This window comes from Elephantulus edwardii, unplaced genomic scaffold (assembly GCF_000299155.1).
Source record: "Elephantulus edwardii isolate Elephantulus edwardi_28Jun2011 unplaced genomic scaffold, EleEdw1.0 scaffold00105, whole genome shotgun sequence".
Lineage (NCBI taxonomy): Eukaryota > Metazoa > Chordata > Mammalia > Macroscelidea > Macroscelididae > Elephantulus > Elephantulus edwardii.
The window spans coordinates 1,766,176-1,774,539 of NW_006399855.1; the positions used below are offsets into that span (position 1 = coordinate 1,766,176).

The 8,364-nt window shown below is 40.9% G+C and overlaps 1 pseudogene; it reads left to right on the forward strand.

Annotated features, from left to right (window-relative positions):
- The first annotated feature begins 1,378 nt into the window (after nucleotides 1-1,378).
- On the forward strand, nucleotides 1,379-2,255 carry LOC102867588 (annotated as a pseudogene).
- Nucleotides 2,256-8,364: the final 6,109 nt, after the last annotated feature.

The window sequence follows — 8,364 nt, forward strand, 5'->3', positions numbered from 1 at the left end:
ATGACCTTCTTCCTAGTTTTAGTTTGGAATCTCTGCTGAAACCTGCTCTCTGTTCTAGCAGTATTTTGCTCTAGGTGAGTGGTAGCACACTTGAGTTGCACTGGCCATAAATCCAACCTAGACCTCAGACATGGAAGATGTCATAGATTTAATTGTGTTCACCCAATATACACCACTTGGATGGACCATTATTCTTAATAGTTTGGCAGTAATATAATAATGGATCAGCTTTTACTACCCTGATGATCTCTCACTTCAGGGAAAATCCTGCCCACTCCTATAGAATTTGGGCGGGGTGGGGGTGGGACAATACACACACATGTGTTTGCGCTCACACAGAGGGAGTTATAGTGGTAACACTGTTAGAAGTTGCACTGATAACCCAAATATGGAGGGTCAGATGTGAGTTGGTTCTGACTTGATGGCAGTAAGTATAAATATGTAATACCATTATTATCCCTTAGGGTTTCTGAGGCTGGAAATGCTTATGAAAGGCAGACTGCTTCATCTTTCTCCTGCAGAGCACCTGGTAGATTCGAACCACCAACCTTTCAGTTAGTAGCTAAATGCCTTAGCCTCAGAACCACCAACGCTTCTGGTCTATTAATAGAGGGATGAATAAGTAAAATAAGGTATTGAGAAAAGATAAAAGTTGACAAAAAAGCAATTCTAAATAGTTGCTAAAGACCTAAATAATCAGCATAACAATCAATGTGTTTGATACTTCTGTTGCACTCTTAGTTTATGACACAATGCCTAGAGTCTTGAAAGCTTGTAGGTGGCCATTAGGCTTCATTGACCACCAGGAATTGATGTGAGGTAAGTGGCCATCAGGCTTTAGAGCAAGGGAAGAGGAAGCTGAGTCAGGAATATATATGCATGTAAATTGCTTAAGTTCTATGTGCCTTGGTTCTACTCTACCCTCTATCATTGTTATGAGTTGGTGTCTTGTGGCAAATCCCTGGTCTGGACTTTACATCTTCCGAGGAAGACACCTGCTTTCCTCACTGCCCTTGACTCAGTGGCAGTGGGTTTTCTGAATGGTGAATCACTTATAAAATGACTAATAGGAGGCTCTCTGCTCTTCATCAATCTACAGATAGCCTACCCCTCTCTTCTCATGTAGCCTCAACTGCATCCTTGACACATGGTGATGAAGGTCAGAGTAATTAGATTTGGCTGTGTTGGGCTCCTGGTCACTAGGACTGCTTTTTAAAAAAAAATTTTTTTCACTAGTTTACTTACACAATTCTAATACAAATGCGAACAAATTCTTTCAATTTCCCTCACCAGCCCCCTACCCATTAAATTGTACAACCCAATGATTAATCCCCACTTCCCCTTGTACATCCACATCCCTCTGCTTCCAGGCTCTCCCATGCCTCCCAGAACTGCTTTTGACTCTGTGAATATTGTTGATACCAATAACCCTTTCATTGACCTCAACTACATGGTCTAAATGGTCCAGTATGATTCCATTCACAGAAAGTCCAATGACATTGTGAAGGCTGAGAATGAGAAGATTGTCATCAATGGGAAAGCCATCTCTATCATCCAGAAGTGAGATCTTGCCAACATCAAGTGAGGTGATGCTAGTGCTGAGTATGCTGTAGAGCCCACTGCTGTCTTCACAACCTTGGAGAAAGCTGAGGCTCAACTGAAGGGTGGTGCCAAGAGGGTAATCATCCTTACTCCTTCTGCTGATATTGTCATGTTTCTGATGCGTGTGAATCATGAGAAGTATGATAACTCTCTCAAGATTGTCAGTAATGCCTCCTGAATCACCACCTGCTTGGCTCTCCCAGCCAAGGTCATCACGACAACTTTGCCATTGTAGAGGGACTAAAGACTACAGTCCATGCCATCACTACCACCCAGAAGATGGCCCCTCTAGAAAGCTATTACATGATGGCTATGAAACTGCTCAGAACATAATCTGTGCATCTACTGGCACTTCCAAGGCTGTAGGCAAGGTCATTTCTGAGCTGAATGGGAAGCTTACAGGTATGGCCTTCTGTGTCCCCAAACCCAGTGTGTCAGTCATGGCTCTGACTTGTCATTGAGAGAAAGCTGCCAAATATAATGACATCAAGACGGTAGTAAAGCAGGCATTGAAAGGACTCCCTAAGGGCATCCTGGGATACACTGAAGACCAAGTTGTCTCCTATGGCTTTAATAATGGTGTCCACTCTTCCACCTTAGATACTGGGGCTGTCATTGCCATGAACAATCATTTAGTCAAATTCATTTCCTAGTATGACAATGGATTTGGCTACAGCAACAGGGCAGTGGACCTGATGGTTCACATGACTTTCAAAGAATAAGAGCCCCTCCAAACCAGCATCCCCAGTATATCATTAAAAGGAATAGAGATCCTCAGCTGCTGGAGGGTCCTTGTCACAACTTGATTCCTCCTAAACTCACACATTGTGAAATTCACATCCTTGACACAGTTTCCATCCAGTCCCCCTGAGGAAGCAGAGGGACTGAAGAGCCCATCTTGTCATGGACCGTCAATAAAGTACAATGTACTCAGAAAAAGAAAAAAAAATATTAACCTATGGGCGGGGTGGAGTGCCTTTGCAGGTATAATTATATTAAAGATCTCAAGGTACAAGTATCCCAGATTACACACCCATGTTAATTGCAGCTTTGTTCACAATAGCAAAGAGTTGGAAACAACCTAAGTGCCCATCAACAAACGAATGGATAAAGAAGCTGTGGCATATTCACACAACGGAATACTACACTACATTGAAACACAAGGAACTCATGCAATATTATTCAAAATGGGTGACCCTGGAGAACATGATACTGAGTGAAATATCTCAGTCACAAAAGGACAATTACTGCATAGTGCCATTGTTGTAGAATGGGACTGACATCAGGATTGGGGTAAGACTGAGGAAAATTGTATTTATTATGTATACTGCATTGAAACAGATTAGGGAGAAAACAGTTTAAAAGTGATATATGATTGGGTGTTATGGTTATAACAAGAGTCCAGAATGAAGGTTGCACAGTGGAGTGTACTCGGGGGGCAGGGGGATTGTATACCAATGAAAGAATTTTTCTTTTACTTTTCAAAGTAAGCAACAATGAATGAATGGAAATCCAAAATCTCTGTAAATGTTCATTAAAATTTAAGAAAAGAAAATAACATTCAAAAACCAAGTATCCCAAATTAACCAAGTGGGACTAAATCCAATGACACATGTCTTTATAAGACATGCATGAGAAGAGGAGGAAGCATGATGAAGAATACACAAAGATGGAGGCAGTGACTGGAGCAAAGCAGCTACAAGAAAAGAAAAGTCAAGAATTGCTGGCATCCATCAGAAGTAGAGAGGCACAAACAATCTCTCTCAGAGTCCCCTCAATGAACTGACCCTATTGATCCTCTAATCCTGGCTTCCGGAACTGTCAAATGACTACATTTCTGTTCTTTCAAGACACCAACCCCAAACCAAAACCCCATTGATACTGAGTCAAGGGCAGTGAGGTCCAAAGCAGGGCAGGAGGACAGGATTTGCCACAAGACACCAACTCATTGCAACCCCAGGGGGTAGAGTAGAACCATAATATTTCTGAAGCTCTAACCTTTAGGGGAACAGACTATTTCATCTTTCTGTGGAACAACTGGTGAGTTTGTACTGCCAGCCTTTCAGTTAGCCGCCAATATTTAACCCATGGTGCCATCAGAGCTCCTTAAGCCACCAAGTTTATGGTGATTTGTTACAGAAGCCCTTGGAAACAAATGCAGCTGGGAACCATGTTTGGGGCACTTCTACTTAGATTAGCACCTAGGGAGTAGATTGCACTACCTTGCAAAGACCCAAGCAGCTTGTACAGGAATCTGATGGCAGATGAGGACTGTTGATGCACTTGTTAGGAACAATTTGTAGAAGTACTTCTGTGTTTGGTAGCTAGAAGCAAAGTTAGCCATGGACTCACTAGACTTTAGGGTTTCCCTTGTTTAGGTAGTATGGGTCTATTGGGGATAAGGAGGGGAAGGAAGAACCCTAGGAAGTATATAAACAGATTCCTTTTTAATTAGGCAGGATCTGAGTAATCACTGGGCAAAGAGATATGTCCATATTTGCACGCCACGTGGGCACTTCCTCCGGCTCACATGGGGTAAGCTGATACTTTCGTGTTCAGAGCTACTTTGAAGGTGGAGATTCTATATGTCTTCATATTTGCTATCATAAGCTCTCAAGCAAAACCTCATTACAGGTATTCCACTATGTAAAAGAATTGTTTTTAAAACTAGGTAAGAAGGGATGCAAATGGGGTGTCTTCTGGCTTTCCCCTGTGTTGTGTTGCATGACTGACAGTCACCTTGATATTCTATCTCTGTGCAAAGCTCTGGACCCTACAAGCCACACACAAGGAAGCAGATGGCTCCCTGGCACTGAGAGGTGGAGGAGTCACCGCCTCTTACAGGAGCATCTGTGGCCATGAATCAGGTGAGGAATTCCTGACATTGCTGGCAGAGATTGAGGCGAGTTTGCCAGATAGTTCTTCTTCTTGCCAGACTCCTGGTCTATGAATACAACAGCACTTGGCTCTGGGCATCCTGACCTTCTTACTCTGTTTGGCAAATTCTTCCTTTGGCTTTCCTTGCTCCCAATCCCAATTTGTACATTGTTTGTATAAATTAAGGGTATGGATGGGAGTGCTCCAAGAAAAGGAACCCAGAGCTTAGAGAGGCTGGAACTGATCCTAGGGCCACTAGTAAAGCAGGAACCTTCCCTGGAAGATGTGAAGTTCAAACAGGGCAGGAGGTCAGGGATTTAAAAAGAAAAAAAATTCTTTTTTGTTGTTGTTGAAAATATTTCCAAGACAACCTACATATAGAGGTTATAAAAATGTTTTTATTATTTTTAGTTGTTGGAAATATACATGAAAGGTACTCTATCTACATGTATAATCATGTGACACTGCTTACATTCTTTGAGTGGGACATTGGTCCATTTCTGAGTTGTTCCTCCCCCATTAGCATACCTTTCTGTCCCCTAAATGGAGTTCCCTTCTCTAAGACTCATTGCTCTCAATTTGAGTCCATATGGATCTTAAAAAAAGCAATGTTCAAGGTAGACATTCTTTACTTCTCCTCCTTAAGCGAAACTATTGTTTTATTTTAAGGTGACTTCAGAGGATAGTTGTGGTTTAAAGTTTAAAGATTATAAAAAAAGATTATAAAAAAAAAGTTTAAAGATTATCTTGTAGCAATATTTTCAGGGGTTCATTCACCCTCCATGACTCCAGAGAATCTGAAGTACCTAATAATTTGAAATTCTGCTGTGCATTTTCTCCCTTTGATCAAAGATTCTTCTTGAAAAGAATTTATAGAACTATAGAAGAGATTTTAATCAAAATGTTCAGTAATGGCTGCTGGGTATCCTCTGGTCCTTTTGGTTTATGGAGTCGGAAGAAGTAATTGACGGAGGTAGTTAGCCACACATTCCATTTCTTCCTCTTCTTTCTGACTGTTTATGCTGCTGCTTCTGTTGCTCCCTCCAGGTGAAGAGACACCAATTGCTGTACCTTGGATGATTGTTGTAAGCTTTCAAGATCCCAGGTTCTGGACAACAAGCGAGGAGACAGAACAGAAGCTCTCAACACTGTATTAGACCAATTAACTGGGTTGGCTTATGAAACCATGGCCTTAAAGTTCTAAAAAAGGAGCCAAATCACATGAGGTATTTGTACAAACTAAAATCACAAAATTCTTAGAATAAAATTTATAGGTACCCCCTACCTTTTGACAGCGGTTCTTGTGTACTTTTGGATCAGAACTGATCCATAGCTGACCCTCCAACAAGTTTTCAGAGGCAGTTAATCTCATAGGAGGAGATTGGCCATCTCTCTCCCTTGGAGCTGTTGGATTCAAACTGCATGCCTCCAGGATTGCTGTGCAGCTTCTTACCACTAGTCTACCAGAGCTTACAAAATACAATTATTATAATTATAAATAAAAGGTTTGTTAATACATTTGGTAATCTATTGTTAAAATGTTGGGGTTACTGCTGCATTTTCCCCTAAAGAATTTTGTGGTTTTTATTTGCACATTTAGATCTTTGATGAGTTTTCTTTTCTTTTCTTTCCTTTTCTTTTTTTCTTTTCTATTTTTTTTTGTGTGTGTACCATCAAATCAAATCTGACTGGTATAGGAGGAGATTGTCCCTCCTTCTCCAGCAGAGCATCTGGTGGATTCAAACCATGTACCTTTAGGGATTGCAGTGCAGCTTCTTGCCACTCGGCCAACAGAGCTCCCTGATGAGTTTTATTTTAAATATTTATTATTTTTCATTGTTGCACATTCTCTTCCCCCCTCCCCAAGCCCATCCTGCAGTTTCACCCTTGTTCCAGATTGTTGTCATACATATAATGCCAAATCATTTATTCCTTTAAGACAGTTCTTCCCCTCATCTGTTCTAATGCAGTGTTCATTATCTATCCATTTTTTACTATTCTTTCCCTAAGCCCCCATGCCCATCCTATTTTATAACAGCAGTATGATGCAGTATTTCTTTCATTCAACATAATGTCCTCCAGGCTTCCCCATGTTCTATAATGTTTTACAAGTTCATTGTTTTTCAATGCTGTGTAATATTCCATTGTGTTAATGTACCATAGTTCTTCTACCCATTCTTTTGTTGATGGGCATTGGGTTGCTTCCATCTCTTTGCTATTGTGAATACACAGCAATAAACATAGTTGTGCATAAACCATGGCTTTCATTTCTTTAGGATATATTCCCAGTAGTGGAATTGATGAGTCAAATGGTATTTCTATTTTTAATTTTTTGAAGAAGTGTCAGACCACCTTTTATAGTGGCTGTACCATTTGAAATTCCTACTAATAGTGGAATAAGAGTTCTGATCTCTCCTCAACCTTGCCAGCTGCTCTGCTGAACTTTGCTATTGTTGCCAGAGTGAGATGGTATCTCATAGTTGTTTTGATTTACATCTCTCTGATAGCTAGGGATATTGAACACTTCTTCATATGTTTGTTTCCTATTTGAATGTCCTCTTTGGTCTATTCATATCCTGTGCCCATTTTGTGATTGGCTTATTTACTTTTTTCTGGTTGAGGTGCTGGAGTATTCTACAAATATTAGGTGTAAGTCCCTTGAAAGGTGACTCTACAGGGTGCAAAAATGATCAAACAAAATCATTAATATCACATGCAAGCAAGATTTTGCTGAAAATTACCCAAAAATGACTGGAGCAGCACATCAATAGAGAACTTCCAGATGTGCAGGCTGGGTTTAGAAGGGGTCGTGGTACTAGGGATATTTTAGCAAATGTTAGATGGATCTTGGCAGAAAGCAGAGAATACCAGAGGAATGTCTATCTGTGTCTCATTGACTATGCAAAGGCATTTGACTGTGTGGATCATAACAAACTGTGGCTGGCCCTGAGAAGAATGGGAATCCCAGAACATTTGATTGTGCCTATATGAAATCTATCCTTGGAACAAGAGGAATTGTCAAAAGACAGCAAGTAAACACTGCATGGTTCAAAATCAGGAAGATTGTCCACCAGGGATGTATTCTGTCTCCATACCTTTTCAATCTATATGCAGAATAGCTGATCCTGGAGGCTGGGCTGTATGAGGAGGAATTTGGCATCAGGACTGAAGGAAAATTCATCAACAATCTATGTTATGCAGATGATACAACCTTACTTGCTGAAACTGAGGAAGACCTGAAGTGCTTGCTGCAGAAGATCACGGACTGCTGCTTTCAATATGGATTGGAGCTCAGCATCAAGAAAATAAAGATCGTCACCACTGAGCCAACTAGCAGCATCATGATAGATGGTGAAGAGATTGAGATTGTTAACAGATTTAGTTTGCTTGGTTCCACAATCAAAACTCTTGGTACCAGCAGCCAGAAAATGAAGAGACTAATTGCCTTGGGAAAGTCAGCTGCCAGGGACCTCTCCAGAGAACTGAAGAGCAACAACATCAGTCTGGAGACAAAGGTGTGCCAGATACAGGAGATAGTCTTTGCAATTGCTTGTTGTGTATTAGAGAACTAGACAATGACTAAGGATGATATGAAAGAGAATTGATGCCTTGAATTATGATGCTGGAAAGAGTGTTGAATATACCATGAACTGCCAGGAGAACAAACATGTTTGTCCTAGAGAGGGTGAAGCCAGCCTGCTCCTTAGAGAAAAGGATTCTGAGACTTTGTCTGACATGCTTTGGACATATTGCAAGGAGGGACTGGTCCTTAGAGAGGAACATCATACTTAGGAGGGGAGTGGGATGGAGAAAGAGAGGGAGATCATCGATGAGATAGATTGATACAGTGACTAGGGTAATGATGTCAGAGACTGTAACATTGGC